This window comes from Osmerus mordax, chromosome 5 (assembly GCF_038355195.1).
Source record: "Osmerus mordax isolate fOsmMor3 chromosome 5, fOsmMor3.pri, whole genome shotgun sequence".
In the NCBI taxonomy this organism is placed as follows: domain Eukaryota; kingdom Metazoa; phylum Chordata; class Actinopteri; order Osmeriformes; family Osmeridae; genus Osmerus; species Osmerus mordax.
The window spans coordinates 18,018,570-18,040,513 of record NC_090054.1 but is presented as its reverse complement, the minus strand read 5'-3'; the positions used below and the strand labels follow the sequence as shown (position 1 = coordinate 18,040,513).

At 39.7% G+C, this 21,944-nt stretch overlaps 1 long non-coding RNA gene across 1 annotated transcript; it reads right to left on the bottom strand.

The window, feature by feature from the left end:
• Window positions 1–296: 296 nt before the first annotated feature.
• Window positions 297–21,531, bottom strand: LOC136943490 (uncharacterized). Its single transcript, XR_010876686.1, has 2 exons — window positions 21,379–21,531; window positions 297–915 (listed from the first exon to the last, which is right to left on the bottom strand). It is a non-coding gene; the product is annotated as an uncharacterized lncRNA (long non-coding RNA).
• Window positions 21,532–21,944: the final 413 nt, after the last annotated feature.

Genomic DNA, 21,944 nt, shown 5'->3' with positions numbered 1-21,944 from the left:
ATCGGTGAACTTGACCTGGTGGTCGATATCACAACCCCAGCTTACTCCAAAACTGCTGATAACATCAAACATGACCCATAATGCACTACTCCATCACGTATCTTGAGGAATGGGACACGAGTGTAACAGAGAGTCGGACAGCTTTAAGCTGCAGCTTGAGTGAGTACATTATTTCGAAATGGAAGGATGGCTTCACAAAAGAAGAATGTACTATTTAAAGCATTTATAGGTAAATAACTGTTACACATAATTGTTGGAGTTCTCCACATAGAACAATAAAAATGAACACAACTTCCTCACTTTGAAAGGATTTAATAGTGTGTTGTTTTACATTACAGAGAAACAGAGCAATTCAGAGGAATCAATGGATCACTTCTGCAATCGGTCCGTGACAACCCAGGAATCAAAACTGCAATTAGCGAACCTCAGCTTAGTGTTACCATCAGAGGTGTCTCTTTCCACCTCCCTCTCTCCTCTGTCAGGTCAGTACTGGCAGGCTTGTAGCAAGCACAGCCTCAGGCAAGGACTAGAATGTACTTTAGTTAGCAAGAGGGTTTATTCTCAAACTTTAAAAAAAAAAGCTCTAAAACTGTCAAACACATTCATGTCATCGCTTATCTTTGTTTGAATAAGGCTTTGCTTACAAAAAAACCTCCAGGGCAGGATATGTGAGTGTTCTAGAAGCGCAAGGATTGTCTGGTCCTTGTCTGGAGGAACAGAGTCTTTGTGATTGACAGATAGAGGCCTCAGTGACACTTTAAAGGGCGAGAAGAAAACAGACTCTCAGAAACAGAATACAGGAAGTTTCAGCCATACTGTACCTGTGTGTGGCTTTAAAACTGTGGTCTGAGAGGCCATAACAGGCTGGCTGACAAGCTGGGCCTCTGGCACGGTCATCATGGTTCTACTGTACATCTATAATGGAGGGAGAGAAGGTGAGGGAAAATTGAGAGAGAACTAATTTGTGGGCAAACAATATCTCCTGACAGATAAGTGTATACAATACAGAATTTATAACAGAATAGGTAGGTATCAGTCATCCCAAGTCTGTGTAACTGCTGTTTTAGTCGGCTGATAGAGTGAAATGCACACAAAATTGTTTAGATCATAGCTTGAATCATTGATATTCAACAAACTAAAGTATGAAATCACACCTTACATCCATTGTAAAGGAAAATATACTGTAGTTGACCAATTGTATCTAATATTACGATCCCATTCTAATTTTGTAACCCCAATGTCATGGTCTAGGTTTGATGCAAAGTATTCTTATGATCAGCAAACCTCTGCTTCAGTCTTTCCCTCTTGCTCATAAACCACAGTCTGTTATTTCCGAGCCCCGCCAATCTCTCTCACCAGTTCCATCAGCTATTGACAGTATATTGGTCTCCAAAAAGCCACATCCTCACTCAAGCATTGTAAACACGTGTAAACGTATACTGGAGCCAAGTAACTTCAGTTAGTCAGGGGGAAGCGTTAACTTGGTTTCATTCAGCTTGACTACCCAAAGTAAATATTTTTTCCTCTTCATCTTCTTCCCTTTGTTTTAAAAACTTCTCTTTAGCCATTAGGTGTATGTTTTGATTTGAGTGTGTCTTACTTGGGGGAAATGGGAGAATATAGGCTGTAGCTAAACTTAACAAAGGAAATTCAAGCTATGATTTTAAAACTAAAAATACACAGGCAACCTCCAAGTCCAGAGAGAATTCCCCATTCTTATACTAAATGTACTGTTTGTGATCGGAGGGTCAGCAGTGGTTGGCTAGCCTGGAGGAACAGCACAATGCGTACAGGAAAGGTAGCAGGAGTTGTGACTAAAGACCTAAATAGTTAAAAGAAACCCAGAACTCAAGTCACAACATTAAAATGTAGTTTCATTTAATATTTATTTTATTATTTATATAAATAATGATACATTTGTTATTTTTATTTGTATCAAGTCAGTAAAAAAGTAGGACATGCATTGTTAGACTGGTTAGTGTCTTGTCATTTCAACAACAGCTTGTAGCAAAGTGCAATGCACAGTGGTTATTTTACTGCCTTTGGCAATAATTAATGCGTTAAACATAGCAACCAAAAGGACAAATTATCTCCATTAATCATCCAGTCAACCTCTCACAGCAAGAAACATAAAAAAATGTCATACAGATGGGATTGGAAATTGCTTGTAGTTCTGTCTTGTGTGCAGAGAGGATGCTGTGAAACACATACACACACACAGCTGGTATCATCACTTACAACACAGACACCATTAAAATGCCCTGAAGTCAAAAATAGCAACTTTTGTCTCAGTGTCTCAGACAGAAAGAAAGGGTGGTCTCTCCCTGTCACGCCACCCACAGAGAAATGACCTGTCATCTAAACACACACACACACACACCTCAGGTTTGACACCATGATTAAAGGGCGCCAAAACGTGCCTGACAAATTAAAAACCTCAATCATCAACATTCTGTTCATCCACAAACTGTAACCATTAGAAACCAAAGATCTGGAGTTCTAAAGTGTGTGTTCATCATTTCGATAGGGAGACAGAATGACAAGGACGAAATGTGAGGATTTGTCATGTCCGTTTTAAAATGGACATGACAAATACCCAAATCGTATTTCACCACAAAGACAGCCATTCAACACACATTTCATCACTGTGAGGATAAGTGTCATGAATTATTTATTGAGGGGGCACTTCATCCCAATCTCTGATGAATGGCCGGCAGCTTTGTCTTGCTAGAACAATCCATCCCATCTCATTTGTCAGAAGATTAGGCAGTTTCAACACAGGCCAATTTATTGGTTGGGGATCAAGGGTGTGTATAGCGGATATCAGAGGGGAATATATCATCAGATTTCACTTTAGTTACTAAAATACTAGTGTAATGCTGAGATGCTCGGTTTAGATAGCGTAGCAAGCGGGGGCTTTATAGTTAACCCTTGTGTTATCTTCGGGTCATTCTGACCCATCAGTCATTGTGACCCACCGTTGTATTGCGACAACTTTACCGCATTCAAAAACAAAGTGAAGCATTTTCTTTTGTTATGAAATCAGCCAACAGAAGGTGGCCAGTCACATTGTGAGGGGAACCATTCCTCCACTGTGATCTCTGATCACATGAAGACAAGCAGCCACAACAATAACTGTGAAACAACCCCTGAATCCATAGACACACAGACAATGCACAGGATGGGTTTGAAGCACCACAGGAGTGTGACTGTCTGGGATGTAGTCTCCAGCCTTATTGCAATCCTGAAGCCTGTTGTATAACCACACACATCCACACACATCAGGTCATGTTAAGTTACAGACTATAAAAGCACAGGATACGTTATTATACATCTGATCTGCATGCACTCACAAAGCCGTGCTTTACGACAAAGAAACGTACATTTGACATTTAGTATCTTTGATGTTTCTTTCCAAGGGAGCTCTGCCAAATGTCATGGATGCAAATAGTCACAGTCACAGGAAACAGACTGGGAGCTGCTGCAACAAACAAACATACACACATACACATATATACTCATCGTCTAAGTCGTGGTGGTTGTCTACAGGCTGCCTATGTTGCTATGTAGACTTTACAAGAGAAGTTGTGCTTGCCTGTGTGTGTGTATGAGAACACGCATGTGTGCTAATGTAAATGACAGCTGAGACCAGTTCACAGAGATCATGGCAGCAGACATTTTGTCAACTCCACTAGGACAACACCTATTGATCATATCTGCTTAATGGACGGTCCCCACTTTAGTTAATGAATCGAGGAAAGCCAAAGGGAAGGGAGGAGAGGAGGGAGAAGAGGAGGGAGGAGAGCCATTATGTTGTTGGATTGGTATGTATAGTCATAAGTAAATGTCTCCTGTACATGGCCCTACGTACAGGAGGGGTTGAGAGAGAGATTGTGCGGTAGAAGGGCGTTGGCTAACCCCTGAGTGTGTCATGGTGGACAGGGTGTGAGTGTGTCATGGTGGAGAGGGTCTGAGAGTGACCACAGGCTGATTTACGTCGGAGTTCATCGTCAGCAGCGGCACAGTGCTTCGTCTGATCCTCATTTCTCCTGTGTTTTTATTACCTTACTTCTCTTTCTCAGTTTAAAATACAGATATATTATACGAAACAGCATTCAGTGACCAAGATTTGGTCACTGAATTTGCCGAATGGTGTACATAATGCGACAGACCTTTGTTGTGAAATCTGCCATTTCACCAAGAAATGAATATATAAACTATATTGTAATATACCATTCTATTACTGTAGTTCAATCAAGATACTCACATATTGATTTGACCTTTTGTGAGTGTACGTGTATCCGTGCGGCATTTATATTGCTGCCTTATTAGACATGAACCTATGGGCTTAAAGTCACACAGGTGTAGTTACATTTACATTTATGCATTTAGCAGACGCTTTTATCCAAAGCGACTTCCAAGAGAGAGCTTTACAAAAGAGCATAGGTTACTGATCATAACAACGAGATAGCCCCAAACATTGCGAGCAGCCAAAACATAAAGCATACATTGTGGAAAACCAAATAATTGCCAAAGGGAAGAACCATAAGACAGCAACAGTAAAATATTTCACAGCGAGTACAAGAATTTGAAACCGTTACAAGTTACTACCGTTACTAGTTGATGAGTGAGATGATGTGCACTGCCCGAGAGCCATTCCTGAACTAGGCTTCACTCATTAAACACAGTACTTTAGTCTTCCTTTAGTAATTAGTCAATCATAATGGACATTAGCCAAGATCCAAATACAAGATAATAACGTGTTCACAAAGCCATGCTTGATAACCATCCAAGTGTTAAGCACATAATAAGTCAATGGTGGTTCCACTAACATAATTTATCCTAACCCTTGGGAATCAACCAGCAAAAGACAAGGAAAAAAGTTCAAACGAGTTGAAAGCTGAGGCCTACTTTAAAAATAGCACCAGTGATGGTAAACAAAACAACTTTGAACAGGAAGTGAGAAGCTAATATCTGCACACTGGTGATGAACAGCTACAGAGGAAAAATCTATCTATTTATCTATTTAACATTGTATGTACCTTAGCATGAAACAATACATATCCTAATAGTGAGCTACAATGTAGAGCACACATACTATACTGTTATAATAACAACTCCAATCTAGGCCAGGCCTTTGTATGTTTGTGTTATATTGTACAGGAATGAAATTCAACCTACGTCTTTTAAAACCTTTACATGTAAAGCATTAAAAAGCAAATAGCAAACCTTGTCAAGGACAAGATCCTTTACCATACATCAGTAAAGAAGTATATACTCAACCTATGCAAATTACAAATACATTAGTCATTTGAATTGCAAAATGTCAGTTGGGGTAAGATATGACAAAAGAAATTGAGAATTTTCTCTCTCTCTCTTTCCTCTCCCTCTTTCTCTCTCTCACACACACAAACACTGACCAACCGAGTTATGAAAATATATTCATATTCAATATTGCCTGAATATGTGGAACTGATGACAGGACTAAATTATCAGTCATATACTTGCAGCAGGTGGAAACAACAGTCCTTCTGCCACCCACTAACAAAGATGTGTACAGTAATCTGACACCTATCAAAATGACTCAAACCATTAACAATAATGACGGTTTAGAACGACAAATATTCTACGTGTCATTCACTCTTTTTCAAATGAAAATAGGAGGTCAACAATTCTTCTTATCTTAAAGCCCTCACAGTTTGCACTTTAAATAATTTACAACGCATCCACAAACCATTAAAGTATGCTTAACTGAATCTATACAATGTACAAATAGATCACAGCACGAGTTAAAATAACAATACATGCTTATCTGAACGAAACAGGAAAGATGCTTTATGAACACAATTGAATTACAATTGATGAACCTAAATCAAATCAAGAAATACACTGCTAATTGCGTGATTAATTTCTTAACAGTGATGTGTGTATTATCTTGTCAGATTTCTGCTATAAATTAACATCATTTGAAATTAGGGCATGTGGGGATTAAGAAATAATCTCCATATACACTCTGGGCTGCAGTCTACTGCTCTTGTCGTTGTTTTTCTACTAAGCATTTATTGTTGCTGTAAAGGTTAAAGATTTTTCCAATCGAAACTGTGTGGGTTGTGAAAGAACTGTTCATGAGACAAATTCCCCCTTTGCTGTCTGTAATATTATCAACCAAAGCATCACAGTTTCAATATGACTTACAGTATACATTTATTTATATGAAAACAAGCTTGACATAAATATGCAATAGTATGAATGAGAATACAACACAGGCAAACTGATGGCACACGTTTGCATCTGTGGATAATTGTTTTTGAACTAACAAATGCATATCCGGGCACCTTGAGGCCTTTAAAAAGTGTGTTAAGTTTTTCATAGAAAACAATTTTCTTATGTCCATTTAGAATTATTTATTTGAATACAAATTATGTTTGAGTTCAACAATTTTTACTGGATTTGTTATGTGTTAACTAGGTCCTGAATCATGTAAACAAATAAAGTTGTGACCAGAAAAGCTGACCCATTTTTGAATTCAACAAAAAACATGACAGTGCTTGTGAACATAAAAAAACATTAGGTTTACTTAGCATTTTCTAAAGTAGGTAAATTAGTCAGATGATACAAAAGAGGAGTTGGGCGTTCTTTGATGCGTTCTGTGGTAAAAAAACGGAGAGGATTCCAAAGCAGTGGGATGTGCTATCAACACTTTTCCACTCTTACTTATCACAGATAATTTGATAGAGACAAAAAATACAAAGAGAGAACCAAGTTGCTGATCTAAAAAAATATAGACCATTGCTCTAAAACTAAATTACAGTTTAGACTAGACAAAGGGAGAGAATTGTATAGAAAAGAACAACAAAGGAAATGAAGACAGCACTGTTCTAAAAACACCAGACATCCATTTTGAAGTGGGTTGTGAAGTATAGCTTTGTGGCACTCAATTTATAAAATGAGGAGAGTGGTTTAAAACTCATACTCGACTTTTCCCTTTCATCTAAAGGCCTATTTTGCCAGTGAGTAATTTCATGACAGTAAATAATGAATCATGCATTCTAATTTTAAATTAGCTACAGTTAATATTGGTATCTGCAAATACACACTTTAGTCATCTCTACACCTTACCATGACCCCTTTGATCTATATTGAAACTCAAGCTCGAGAATCTGAGGGAATTTTACCACGGGTCATTTTTCACAAGGTCAGCTACACTCACCGTGGCAACCATCTTACGTAAACTCAAGTTCGCAATTCTCTCACACTGTCACTACCTACACAAACTTAAACTTAGAGAAGGAAAACAGATTTTGCTTTGAAGTATAAAAAAGATTCAGAGCTAGATTATTTTATAACAATAAAACTGTTAACAGGATATGACAACAACCCAACCATATGATTAATGGTTGAGCTAATTAGTCAACAGGTTAAGTTAACCACAGAACTTATTAGACTCTTAATCACATGCCCAGAGGTGTGTGTTGGTTGTATGCAGACAGTTAGTCCTAGTGTGAAAGCCGTTAAATATCTGCAAGCCTCCCACAGTCTCCTACAAAGCAAAGCTGAGAGTCGCACACACAAACGCACACAACCACAAGTGGGAGTAGGGACACACACACTAGCACAAACACACACAAAAGCAAAAACATAGATATGTAGAAGTCAATATGGTAGACACATTCAAACACACATGCCGACGCATTCACACACAAGCATACATATGCATGTATGCAAACACATAACAGTTACTGTCATTAGTCTAAACTACAAAATCATGTATTTTGACAAAATTCAATTATCAACCGATAATTTAAATCAATAACATGTTGTTTGTAGTACACAATGCAAGACACTACTAATCTGCCCCTTGTTAACATGCTTAACTAATCTACAGAACTAGTGAATTCAGTGAGATTAACCAGAAGGTGTTTTCAAAGAAACAGAACAGAAGCGCCTGCAGTGACTAAGAAAACTCAGAAAACAGGTGATAAAGCACCTTTTTCACATTGAATGAGCAGGATATCAGGCACTAGTTCCAAGAATATAAACCTCTTGACATTAACAAGATAACCTAACTTCAAGATGCAGTACAAACAATTTACGCCTGAAAAACAAAACCGAAAAGCTTGTGGCTTTCACGGCAAGTTGGGTTCATTATTCAGAGTGATATTCACCCTGGAGGATCTGGTATTTCTGGGTGACATTTCAACATCCTATGTGTTTGGTTAGTGCCATCTGTGGATTCAAAACAAGCCCACGCGCTCCTCCTCCACCCAGTACATCTTCTCACATCCCTTCTCTGCTGATGAACCTCATAGACTCTCTCACACAAACTCACACAAGCTAAACCTGTGAGAAGTCTGCACGGTGTGTGTGTTTATCAACCACTACACACATACGTCTGTACAGGGAGTCTGCTTTGTAGTAGGTTTTCACAGTAACTGTGAACCAAACCAGCCTGCCATGTGAGTTACTTTAGGCCAAGGTTAAAATGGTGCAATTTCAGTTAGGATTTTCATCACATCCCTTGTCCTCTGCCATTCATGTGTAATTTATTTACTTAGTTGAAATGAATGAATGAAACACATATTAAGGTAGAGTATTCATGTTTTTTTGGCAAATTGATATCACTGAGCAAATTACAGGGGGATACAGCCTTGTACTGCACACTTGTCTTTCCACACAGCTTTAAAGGGCATAGGTCATGTCCTCAGAGTTTGTTTCTGGTTACCATAGCAGTAAGTCATGGATCTCCAGACGTTACTCGTACTGTACACCACATTAAACACAGAGAGAAGAGAAGAACAGTGAAATATAGGGAGTAAGGTGGCAGAGCGGTGAGGGAATCGGGCTAGTAATCTGCTAGTTCGATTCCCGGTCATGCCAACTGACGTTGTGTCCTTGGGCAAGGCACTTCACCCTACTTGCCTAGGGGGAATGTCCCTGTACTTACTGTAAGTCGCTCTGGATAAGAGCGTCTGCTAAATGACTAAATGTAAATATGACCTTATACCTTCCAGAGCTGCATGGCCTCATTTTTAGTTAGCAGCCACTTTCTCTGGGCTCAATGCACAATCCCGATAATAATAATTTAATTTATTTTTTTTCTCTACCCAAATTAACATCATAAGTGGCTTCTGACCGACACACTTCCTGCCTGCTTAGAAAATATCAAAAACACATGAGGATGCGTCATAGGTATGACCATGTGTATTCCAAACCCTACTAAATATTGGGAGTTTCAGAAAGAGTTTCTGGTTTGGTGGCAGCGAGGGTAAGGCAGGTTAGGGTAGGGTAGTGTTGTTTTTTGATAACAATCTTTCATTTCCATGACACAGCCATCCACACAGAGGTCTTCCTGCTCCATATCCTTCTCCATGTTGAACAATACTGTACTGTCAGATGGCTTTCAAATAATCACCTTGGGGAGCTGCAGTCTGTGTCAGCTTTGTGTGTTGATGGTACGCTACTTTTCTTTCTAAGGAGATAAGGTTTCACATACACAAAATCCGCTTCTTGCTCTTCTTACGCCATCCTATTTGCCATTGCTCTCACAAGTTAACTGATCAAAATATAAATAGACTCAGTCGTCGACAACATCACTGTGCCTATATATACCACAGAAGACCCGCAGGATTTCTAAGTTTAGTTTCATGTTCCAAACATTGATCTCCTTTAGATTCACTGAAATGAATCAGGGTTGTTTTGATCTGCTCAAAACAACTACCGCTGTGACTCCACGTCATGTGAATCCTTACAAACACTGAACACACAGAGAAATAAGTGATGTCACCATGACCATGTCCCATATTAATGTTGATGTCAACCTACATCTCCCTGACATGTAAAGGGTCCTGGGGGGTCATGCCCTCGTCTTGTCTCCTTTAACATAAATACATATGGGTGGCCCAACCCTAGATACATTTCAATGATCAATAATCTGAACTGGTTTGTTATCTCCTAATCTCTATCTGCCTTGACAATGCCAAATTGGTGAGGCAGCACCCCATTTCCTGTCATGATTGCTGAAATGAGAAATACTCTGTATTCAACCAAACCAATGATTTAAAAAAGCAAACTAACCTGCTAAACCATGAGCAACATGTTCTGTACAAAATAGTTAGGCCTACCTTTGAAAGACAGAGGAGTCATTGTGCTCTACTGTATATTTCGTGCAAGAAAAACATTCAAACGGCATGAACTAAAGTGATGTTGTTTATTCCATAAAGCAGAACCCCAAGGACACACTCTCGGGCTTGCTTCAGACTTCAAAGAAATACTCATATTATTTTCCAGTGAATGAAAGTGAGAGAAATGATAAGTACTGTGAGTAGCCATAACCACAGATATAGAGGTAGGTGTCTGAGTCACAGATAGACATTGTCACCACTTTCCTATGAAATACAAAAGCACAAACTATGCAGAGCAAGCCTAAAGATCGCAATCTTTTTAATCCACAGGTCTCTTTGAGGAGTTATTTGTCATCTGTACAGTTGCTGGGTGATGTAAGAGTTATGTGTCTCTAAAATCAATTAGATCAACACTTGTATTATTGTTTTTGTTGATTTTATGTAAAGCACTTTGAGCTGCAATTCTTCTATGAAAAGTGCTATATAAATAAAGTCTTACTTACTTACTTACTAAAAGGAATTTCCATTTTTTTTAATGAATTTCCAAATATGCTACTATTTTGGATGGGAATTTATGCTGGGCAACAATTTACAGTAGGCGTAGGCCTAGACTATTATTTGATTAGATTAGGCCAATCTAATGTGAATAAATGTCACAATACTATGTGACAAATACTTAAAATAAAACGTATTTTATACCAATTGTCTACATATTTAACATATTAACCTCGGCCAAATTAAGGCCTATTTGCCTCGACATTTAAAATAGATCATTTTGTGTAGATGTCTATATTAATTCATTGTTTTGTTTAATCAAGAACTGCTATAAAGAGGAAAATACATGAGAAGTAATACGCTTCCATATATGTACAAATATTAAAAGGTATTTGAAAGTTCTCGCAGTTCAATACTGAGAGAGACGGCTGCCGCCCACATTCAGACTGAAATGCACGGTATATTGACCACGTCTTGACTTGTACAAGCAAATGAGTGAAAAACAGGTAGTTTCCAAAGCGAGGCAAAAGTAAAAATGATTTCTTATTATAGTTTTCTTAGTAAACATAGGGACAAGTGCCACGACATTTGATTAATAGTTTATTCATATTCCTAATAAGCAACCTTTGTTTCGGGGTTTCTGTGTGTAGACAACTGCACATAAGTTATCTACAGCTCAATCAAATAAGGAAGGAGTAGTATTCATGAGTAGATTTAGATGTTATTTGTATTCATAATGTATTTATTTTGGATAGTTTTGTGTTTGTTGACGTTTATTAACTTTTCAAGGGTATATAGTAGTCCTATGGAAGCCAGATGGCCCTAGACTCTAAAATAAAATACGGATGCTCTAGAATTATTCTGTAGCAAGAACATTTTTAAATTTTAAGAACAATTTTCTTTAAAGAAAAAGTTTTGCAGTTCTAAAGAGCACCTTACGGAGTTGAGTAAGGCTTATTTCTAAAACCAATGGGCTCTGTTGTTTCTGGAACCTTTTTGTCAAATGGTTCTACACTTTAAAGTGTACAGTGAGGTAGATTAGAATTTTTAACACGACAACAACCTTCATATATGAACGCCTAATTTCTGTCTTTCCAGTTAAATTCGGTTAACATTTTCCTTGACACCCAACAAAATGCATAGTGTTAAAACCCAAAGACCCAACATTTCATTATGAATTTAGATAGAATGTAATTAAATGAAAAAAATGATATGTAACCTGACTAATTACTGAATCAATGTTTTGTTCAATAAAATAAATAGATCTATCCCTGACTTTTGAATTCCACAAATATCTGGAAACTAAACGCTTCAGCAATAAATACATACACGCAAACAACTAATCCTAACTATAGCCTTCCTGCAAAGAAGGCCACTAAGTAATGTGGGCTACTGTATGAGCAAGAGAATGACCCTCATGTCAGTGCAGCCTAAGTGAAAGCAATTTGCCGATGTATCCAGCTATTGGGGATTAATATTGGGATCCTAAAATGAGTTCATGGAGCAGTCGTAAAACAGTGCAAGGGAAGTTAGAATGCATTCTGAGTAAGCAATTTCACGAAACCATGCAATTTTTCGTTTTGACACAATCGAAGCCGAGGTTTTTTTTCGAAATTACTATTCTACACGCATCGCCACATTAAATACTGCCGACCTTTTAATATCCTTAACTGCCACTGATCTGAAGCATATAAGAGCATCCTCATTCTGCTCGATGACAACAAATATGATAGTATCTGTTTCCAAATGTAGGATTTAAAGCTGAAGGCCAATTATAATTCAATATGTGTGAAAGTGGCTACAACTAAATGTATTTACGGTCAGATATGTTATAGCACACGCACGGTTATTCTTATGAATCCTAATAACCAGGGCAAATGTGAGCCCTTTTTAAAGCACAATTGGTTCATATGGTATTTATGTTGTCAGAGAAGATTTGTCTCGGTAAAACCAACAAGCAGAGAGAACAACTGCGCAATTGAGGTATTAAAAGAACAAGTTCTGTACTTCTTAGGACAAAGGGTGAGCACTGAAGTATGCGTCCACATGGTTATATTGCCATCTACTGGTTATAAGCACACAAATACACACACACACGCACGCACACACACAGACACACACACGCACGCACGCACACACACACACACACACACACACACACACACACACACATCAGACAAATCAACACAAAGTTTCAGTTTCTTCAACACCCACTGTGTTTTCTATATCAAACCCCCATCGGAATGGGGAAGGCTCAGCCAGTATTTGACTGCAAATTAAGAGATTGCAGATTCAAATCTATCGCTGTCGATACACTTTATGAACATGAACACATGCTATCTCCAAATCGTGCTACAGATTTCATTTGGGCTACGACTAGACCTCTCCAAAACATTTATCAAATTGATTTTGTGTGTTTTGGGTCAAAGGGAAGAAAGTTAATCTTCAAATTCAATCATCAAAATGACAAAGGCACTTGTTTTTCTCTAAACCGTTTCTGCATTTTGCTACACCTACAGGCTTCTTATCAACACTTTTGTTTCGTAAGTTTCAAAATTAAAGTTTATAATATAGGTCTATCCAGGTGTGTAACAGTTGGTAGAGACTTGATCCATTGTCTTGTAAGCCATTATTACTGTTAAAGATGCTTCTTTAATCAAAGGCAGTACACACATGATTTTTTCAAAGGGTGTACATTTTCTATGGGTACTGTATACTAAATCTATGCTACATAACAATGACATACATATAGTGTTTCACTGGGAAACATTACACATAAACCTGAAAAATGGCTGATCTATACATTTAGGGATAAACATCAGCTCATCAAAGTGTTTCCAAGTCTATACTGTCTGCAGCATTTTGGTATGAACCACCAACTCAGATTCTTCTGAATGTCATCATTACTCATGGTTCGTCTAGTTGTTAGTCTGCAGATGGGCTGCAGATGCTACTACTACTAGTTATTTCCACCTCTGACATTAACTTGACATTTCGGATTACAATCTGACAGCAAGGAGAAGACGTAGGTTGTTCCAAACCTCTTGGGAGATGATTATGCAACGTTAGCATGACCCACAGAGGGCATCGGACAGCTTTGAAGACACCACTCAGGTCCTTACTTAAGAGAATACTGCCAAAGGTTAAGAATATAAAAACAGACTAAACTTATGTAGGCTAAATCCTAAATAGCCGTGAAATGTATGACACTTTATGGTGTACATTGAATTTAAAAAAATCAACACCAACCCCCTGGATATAGAAATACATGACCTGTCAACAGAGGCATTGAGCAATATGCAACAAATCATCAGTACTTGGATTTGAACAACCAAGAGCAGTAGTGCTTAGTCATCCAAACCTCTGATATCAGTATAATAGTGAGCTTTTCTGCAGCTGCATGGTGGGACCCTGTTTTCTGCCCAGCAACAGAATGCTGAGTAATCTCAGTCATAGTCCTCCCACACCTACCCACGCTGCACTGCTCTCAGAGAGCACCCTTGTCATGATACCAAAACTATCATATCCTCAAACACCAGTCGCCCACTGATACACATTTACTGTAAATGGGGTACGGTGTGTCTGTGTGAGGGTGTGTGTGTGTGGGTGTGTGTGGGGGGGGTCCATAAAACACACAATTCTACTGTATCCAATACTGTGTCCTAATGCACTTTGCTTCTTTCGCAAAAAAACAGACTGTGGGAGTCTTATTTTCTGAAGCGGGTAAAACAAGAATGTGATGAAAAAGAAAATAACTTTCACTTAATAGTAAATTGTTTGTTTGAGTTGCATGTCTCCTTAATGCTTTCTGTTGACAAGTTCGAAAGGGTCTCATTGAAGCACAGCATTAATGTACACCTTGCTTTCTAATCGCTTGAAACTCCAAAAAATCTATTCAAAATATCCACCAAACGCCTGTTCTGAGAAGGACCTAACTTAGAGGTATTGTGAAAGCTATAGTCAATGGTTATGCGCCGATACGTTTTCATCTGTTTGGAAACAAAACTGTGAAACCTGTATAATTCCAGTATAATTTTGGCAGGCACTTACAAACATTACAAGACAGTAAGGATCGGACATAATTAGATGCCCAGTGTCACAACTATTCTCAAATGTCCATCCAAGCAAACTGTTTTCCATACATCAATTATGTTTTATGGTACTGCCCGTCCATAGGTTTTAACTCAATGTTGAGAACTGTGATCTTAATAACACAAACACACAAACGCAGGTTCCACTTACCATCCCTCTCCTTTCATCCTCTTCCTTTACTTATGACTGATCACAAAGAACAAAAGGTTTAACTCAGAATGGATTTGTTTCATCATCATCCTGAGTAAAAACAGCTCCCAGCCCACACAAAAAGCCTGATGCCCTACTCACAATGAACCCAGGCACCCTCACACCCGCTTCCCCCTTCCCTTCCACCCTGCCAAAAAAGACCTGAAAGGCCCGGATGAGTCAGAAATGGAGAGAAAACAGAGAGAGCTCAGAGAGAGAAAAAAGCAGAGGACTATCTCTCACGTCTTAGCTTGAGCTGAGTCACCAAAACCACTACTTCCTGTCTCCGGCATGCCTGTCATAGCTCTCTTAATGACTGGTCAAGTTCTCAGGCTCCCGCTCTCACACACAGCCACTGGAGGGCCACAATGGCTGTGTGTGTGTTCGGACGGCTGCAGGTTTTTTTTTCCTGAATCCTCCAAATGAGACAACTGGGATGTATATGGTTCATGGATGTTCCATTCCTATCACTGCATGTGTTTTCTTTGCAAAGTACAGTTATAATAACCTAATCTATGGTGATTTAAATGTATGCTAACTCATACTTCACTGGCATGTCCCAGGCTTCTGCTACAGCCTAGTCCCCCAAGGGACCATGGCAGAGTAACTCGCCAAACTGTCCGCCAGCACTGGGTCACCCGGAGGAGCCATGGGAACACAGCCACTCCTCTGTAAATAGACACTTCCTCTGCTGCAGTTCCCACGCCAGTGGACGTCAGATTACACACACTGTCCTGTACAGTGCACACACAGCAACCCACACACACACACACACACACACACACACAGATATCATAGGACAGGATGCCGCTAGTCCTGCTAATTAGAAACATACCTACAATGTCCATAGCAGCCTGTAGTTCTGTCTAATAGGGGCCGTACACTGGGGAGACAGTGAGAAGTGCTTGCTCAGCCCAGCTCTGTGTGGGAGGATAGGTGGGAGCTGAATCTCCATAGATGAATCAATCCGAAACATGACTGGTGTTCACACCCACTCCCAACTCCTTACCCAAACCACTGGTAAACCAGAACCATGCCGATTACAGTCTATTCTTTTACTTTCTGTTCTATTCCATTCCGTTCTAGTCTCGTCTGTGTTACTGTGCAGTAGGTCTTCCTGACAGGCATACGCAAATATCAGATAGCTGAACAGACACATAACAGGTTGCATCTTTGCTCTTCTGTTTAGTCAGAGAACAGATCATTTGAATATCATCACAGCAAACACTCATCAAACCACCTGCTCGATCTATCCAGTGAGTCATACAGTAGTTTTGTTGTGTTTGTACCTGCTGTAACGATTTGTGTGGTCCTCTCATATTGCCAAGTCATAGTATTAGATCTATCCAAGTGTGTAATAGAAATGAGATTTACAGAACACAAGCTGTTTGTTTGTGAGTCCTAGATTATGGAAAGTAATACAGTACTGTTTAGAGTAGCACACACAGATGCTTGATGTTTAGATAAAAATTTTGTCAGACGGGCCAATATTGTCATATTGAGAAGACCGCACAATCCAATGCAACAGCTACTTCTGAGGGAAGTTCCTGTTTAATGAGGTTAGTTCCTGGTCCTGAGCTTCTACAATTAATACATGAAATCTGTCACATGATCCTGTACCCAGGAAGGGCTGTCACCAACACAGAGTTGACTCAGACATGTTTTATAACCAAAGCAGAATCATTCCCACGTTCCCTCACACACCTCCACATGAACAGAGATCCGCCAGGAAACAACATGCTCTGGAGTCACATTAATGCGCTGTAAGCTCCACAGAGACTTCAGCCCCAGAACCCCCCCTCTTTCCTCCTCTCAGGATCTCTAAGTTGGGACTGGAACAGTTAGACCTGGGAATGGAATGGAACATTTTTGCCTTTCAGTTACATCTGGTACATTCACAGAGCCGTGAATTGTGAATATAAGTTTCACATTGAGACATCCACAAAGTGGATGTCTCTTTTGTGTGACCTGGACAGGCTAACAATGGGCTAGCTATCTTTAGGTAATGCCACTGGGGCTCTGACTGGACCATTCTAGAAAAGCCCCCATTAGTGAACTAGTTTTGATTTAATTTCATTGAGGTTTTCCTCTAAGATTTTTTCAGCTCTTTTCTAGATTAATGTAACCTTCTATCCTGACAGATGTCCCAGTTCCTGCTGATGATAAAATTCCTCATCACATGAGCCTACCACCAAGTTTTGCTGTAGGGAATAAGGATGGTGTTTTATGTGGGATGTGCAGAGTTGCTTTGGCCGCACATGAAGCATTTTGTATATGCCACTATGTTTACCTTAAATCACATAATAATTTTCAAAAAATTTCAGCAACATTTTGTTGTCTTTTGTATGTAAAAACTGAACTTGTCTAGTCAACAAGGTTAGGGCAGACGGTGAGTATTTTAAAGTAGGGTGTTGACCAATATTCCTGTCTTCTGTCAAATAAATCTACAAAGTGAATATAGTCTGTTGACTTGCACTGGGGGTGGCTGGTGAAGGCAATGAGTCATGAGCAGGAGACTGGAATGGATCTCTCTGTCTGACTCTAAACACCATTAGTTCCCAGGTTTATTTTATTTATTTAGCAGACGTCTTTATCCAAGGCGACTTACAGAGAGAGACTAGGGTGTGTGAACTATGCATCAGCTGCAGTCACTTACAACTACGACTCACCCGAAAGACAGAGCACAAGGAGGTTAAGTGACTTGCTCAGGGTCACACAATGAGTCAGTGGGGAGATGGGATTTGAACCGGGGACCTCCTGGTTATAAATTCGTTTTATTTACTCACTGGACCACACAGCCTCCATATACCATATACAGCTCCCTCTCAGTGTGTCTAATGATCCTTCCATGTCACAGGAGAGGTGAGGCACATTCCTCCTCCCCAGACCGAATGAAGAACTAGGTCAGAAAATCAAGATAAAATATGTTTGTTTAGGGAATAACGTTTAAATGACTTGAATGGAATTTAAATTACCACCGATAGACAGTGGAATTGGAATCTTAGGTAGGATTTCTTCATGTGGCCATGGCCTCACACTAAACACCAATATGTGTGACCAACAAGGTGATAGGTGGGTCTTGTAAGTGCCAGAGGGGTTGCTTCTAGTGTAGATTTGTAGTGTAGATTTTGGCTGTCGTTCATTAGTCAGACCCCGTTGAAAGTGTGTGCGATGTTGACTTGGAGGAGAGATTTGCTCTCTGGTGAGGCATTTCTGGTGTGATGAGATGGTTGTGACAGGATCAGGAGTCAGGAGTCAGGTGGCTGAGCGGTTAAGGAATCGGGCTAGTAATCTGAAGGTTGCCAGTTCGATTCCCGGCCATGTCAAATGACGTTGTGTCCTTGGGCAAGGCACTTCACCCTACTTGCCTCAGGGGGAATGTCCCTGTACTTACTGTAAGTCCCTCTGGATAAGAGTGTCTGCTAAATGACTAAAATGTAAATGTAAATGTAGGATCATTAAGTCAATCTCCAAAATAAATGCACATTTGAATCTCTCAAATGCATGAATGCCTTCAAATACTTCACACACACACATAACAATAGTAATTAGGCAGTCGTGGGTAACAGCTGTGTCCTTGTCTAACAATCCTCTGTGTGAAACCGATCCTAACACTTTCTCACTGGCCACCACCTTAATCTGGAGCAGGTCTCTCAGAGACCTGATACAAAGCAGCCCATCAATACCACTAGTCTCAGAGGGACTGGGCTTTTTACAAAATGCAAATTCACTGTGTGAATTCACTTGTGAATACAAGAAGTCTTTGAAGAGTCCATTCCGTTGCTGGCTACTCACTCATGGCCGTTACATACTCGCAGTCTAGAATTAAAACCGTGTATTAGGCAATACGTTTCAAATCGCAGATTAAGTAACAAATAACCTATGGGAGCGCAAAATGCTACGGCTGGTCAGGACCAAAAAAGACTGAATGCAATGTGTACATTTGTCCACTAGATGGTGATCAAATCTAATGCATTACCGGTACATGCAGCTTTCACCATGACTTAAATACATTATTGTAAGTCTATAGGAAGAGAAGAATAAATGATTTGGTTCAACTTGAATTTGAATAATGTAAGCTTAACTGCCTAAATAGCCTGATGTTCACACAATTTTAGAAAGCCACATTCCTACAGCATAAAGCACATAACAAGCACGGAAGGCCTCTCAAAGGCAAAAAAACAATCTTCACTTTTATATAGTGATCTAATTCGATAGTAAATATTACACATTCTCTCTGGGAGTATAGCACCATCGAATTGGAACAGAGTAAAAACAAAAAAACTAAAATGGTTACAAAGAACTGCATAAGAAAAGGCTGTCATATTTTCTTTTTATGGATGCTAGTTTCAGGGTCACCACTTCCTCTCCTCTACACTCAACATCAGCAGACTCTTACTGGAAACCAGTCTCTCTGACTAAAAAAGTACTGGTGTGTATCGCTGTCGTTAACCAAGGTGCTTGGGTGCTGTTACTAACAGGTTTAAGGCCTAACTGTTAACCCCTTAGAGACACCCAGCCCCATGCCAACCACAGCTTAACAATACTGACTAACTAACTACACCTGTTAATCATCCACCTAAACTAATGTTTCAATACTCAATACAATCCTTTACCCTTCTTAACTAAATGCCTTCCCTGGCATGTGTCCCAATGACTGAAAGGTTGGTTTAACTAATTTTAGTCATTTGAATCAACATAACATCAAGTAGAGGGGAAATAGAGAAAGGAAACTAAGCAAGCAAACAATTAAACAAGCAAAGAATGAAGGGAGGAGGCATTGTAAAACTATTAATGCATGGCCTGACTGTTGTTGGTTATTACTATGACCACTACCCTGTAACAAGCTGATTCCATTGGCCCAAACAACCCGTGGGCAGACATTTGCTTACTGTAAAACAGGAATTACACGTATGTGAGTTCCACCCACATTCCCTGATGTGTCCATTTGGTGTGATATCAATGCAGACTCTTTTTTTCTTTCAGTTTTCTCTAACTGGTGGAGCACTGTATGTTACTGCTGCAGGGAAGCTCATTTCTTCATGCTTTCTCTTTCTCTTCTCTGAACACCAAAGCTAGAACACAGACTACAGTCAGGCACTTCCCCCTCTAACTCTCCATTACCATTAGAGATCCTAGGAGCAATATTACATTTACATTACATTTAGTCATTTAGCAGACGCTCTTATCCAGAGCGACTTACAGTAAGTACAGGGACATTCCCCCAAGGCAAGTAGGGTGAAGTGCCTTGCCCAAGGACACAACGTCATTTGGCACGGCAGGGAATCGAACCAGTGACCTTCTGATTACTAGCCCGATTCTCTAACCGCTCAGCCACCTGACTCCCCTGCAATATGGAAATTAAGGGTTTATTCATGTCTTATCTGTTCACTAAGTCCAACTACATGAATGGAGGCAGGCGAGAGGGAGAGTGGAAGGGAGGGAGGGAGATACAGAAATAGAGAGAGAGACAGAGAGAGGGAGGGTGATAGAAGGGAAGTCCCACGCCAATCGTTTTGAAACGGAACATGGGTTCAACCAGTGAGAAAAGAGATGATGTGGAGTCATACTCTGTGTCAAACTGTGTGACAATGACGAGCTTTAGCATTTCTTATAATACCTCGATGTGCCAGGTCACTGTCCCTTGGGTTAAGGTTAACCCTATATCTAGGACATCAGCAGTAATGAGGGATACATCTAGAGCATCTCAACAGCTGGAACGGAGACAGAAAAGTCAACGCTAAAGAAAGTAGACATGGTAGAAACGACATAAGGCAGCACATGCCCCGTCTCTGAGAGGCGCAAGTAAACTGCACTGTAGGTGACAGGGCATCCTATAACCTTCTTGTTGGACATACTTGCCACAAACCAGGACAAACCAACCATACTCTGTTGGAGATGAAGCATGTTAAGTTAATACTTAACCTGGTATGTAAAAATGTGGACAGAGTGGGCTGTTGAATGTAATACCAAAGTATGAGCACGTTTGATGGGAGAGAAGTATTTAGGTAGTAGATGAGGTTCAGACTACACGATTAGGCCGAGTAACCCTTAACTTTTGAACTGAGTTTGAAAAAGGGAACAGGAAACTAGCCTACTATCTCATGCTGCTCACTAACACCACACACTTCCTTTTATCTATCCAAACCGCCCATTACGCACAAGTGCGCTGCAGATACTCTCCAAACTTCAAATTTCCCCATGTCCCGCCCCAACATTTTTTTTGTAATAGCGGTAAATTAACAGGCACAGAAATATTCATTATATTTATGCTGCGTTGTGAGCAACGTGTTAAATGAAAAAAAAGTGGACCTCTGAATTACTGTCCCTTCTGTATCCATGTCACAAGAACTTCCTCAAATGTAACCTTTTGACGATAATTATATTGTAGGTTACTTGCGACATTAGTTCAGTCTTTACATTCCATATGTTATCCTCTCATGTAACAAAAAAAAGTTTTCTGAGATTCAGCAACACTTACCCTTAACTATGCGCCGACTTCAAATGCACTTCAAAAGCGCTGGCTAGTGGCAAACCAGAAAGAGTTTACATTTACTAAACAGTATGTAAATACAATGTCCCTGTCCGAAGAACAAACTGGTGCCCTTGACTTTTCAAAGTCCTGCTTCTATGTTTGCCGGACTTGAAACGGGCTTCCGCGGCAGCAGTCATTCATAGCAATGCGGGAGTTGGATTGTGACACATTTTTTGCTGGTCACACCCACCTACTTAGCGAACTAACAACTCAACTTCAGCAATTCAATCCTTATGAATGAAAACAACTCAAATACATTGTGCGAGCTCACATGCAACACAAATTAAGAAAGCCGAAATAGAGAAAAAAGTGGACACAAATGTAGTTTGTCGTTTAAAAAAAAAGTTGGCCCACAAATGCAAACATAACTTTTAATCCCAGAAATCGGGAATCATTTGCCATGATCGAGGATGATGTCCTATATATTTCAATGACATGTTTAGGTGTAGGTTTTTAGTAAAGTGTTTATTTAGGACGTGTGAAACTCCAAGGTTAGAAACAGGGCGTGTTCT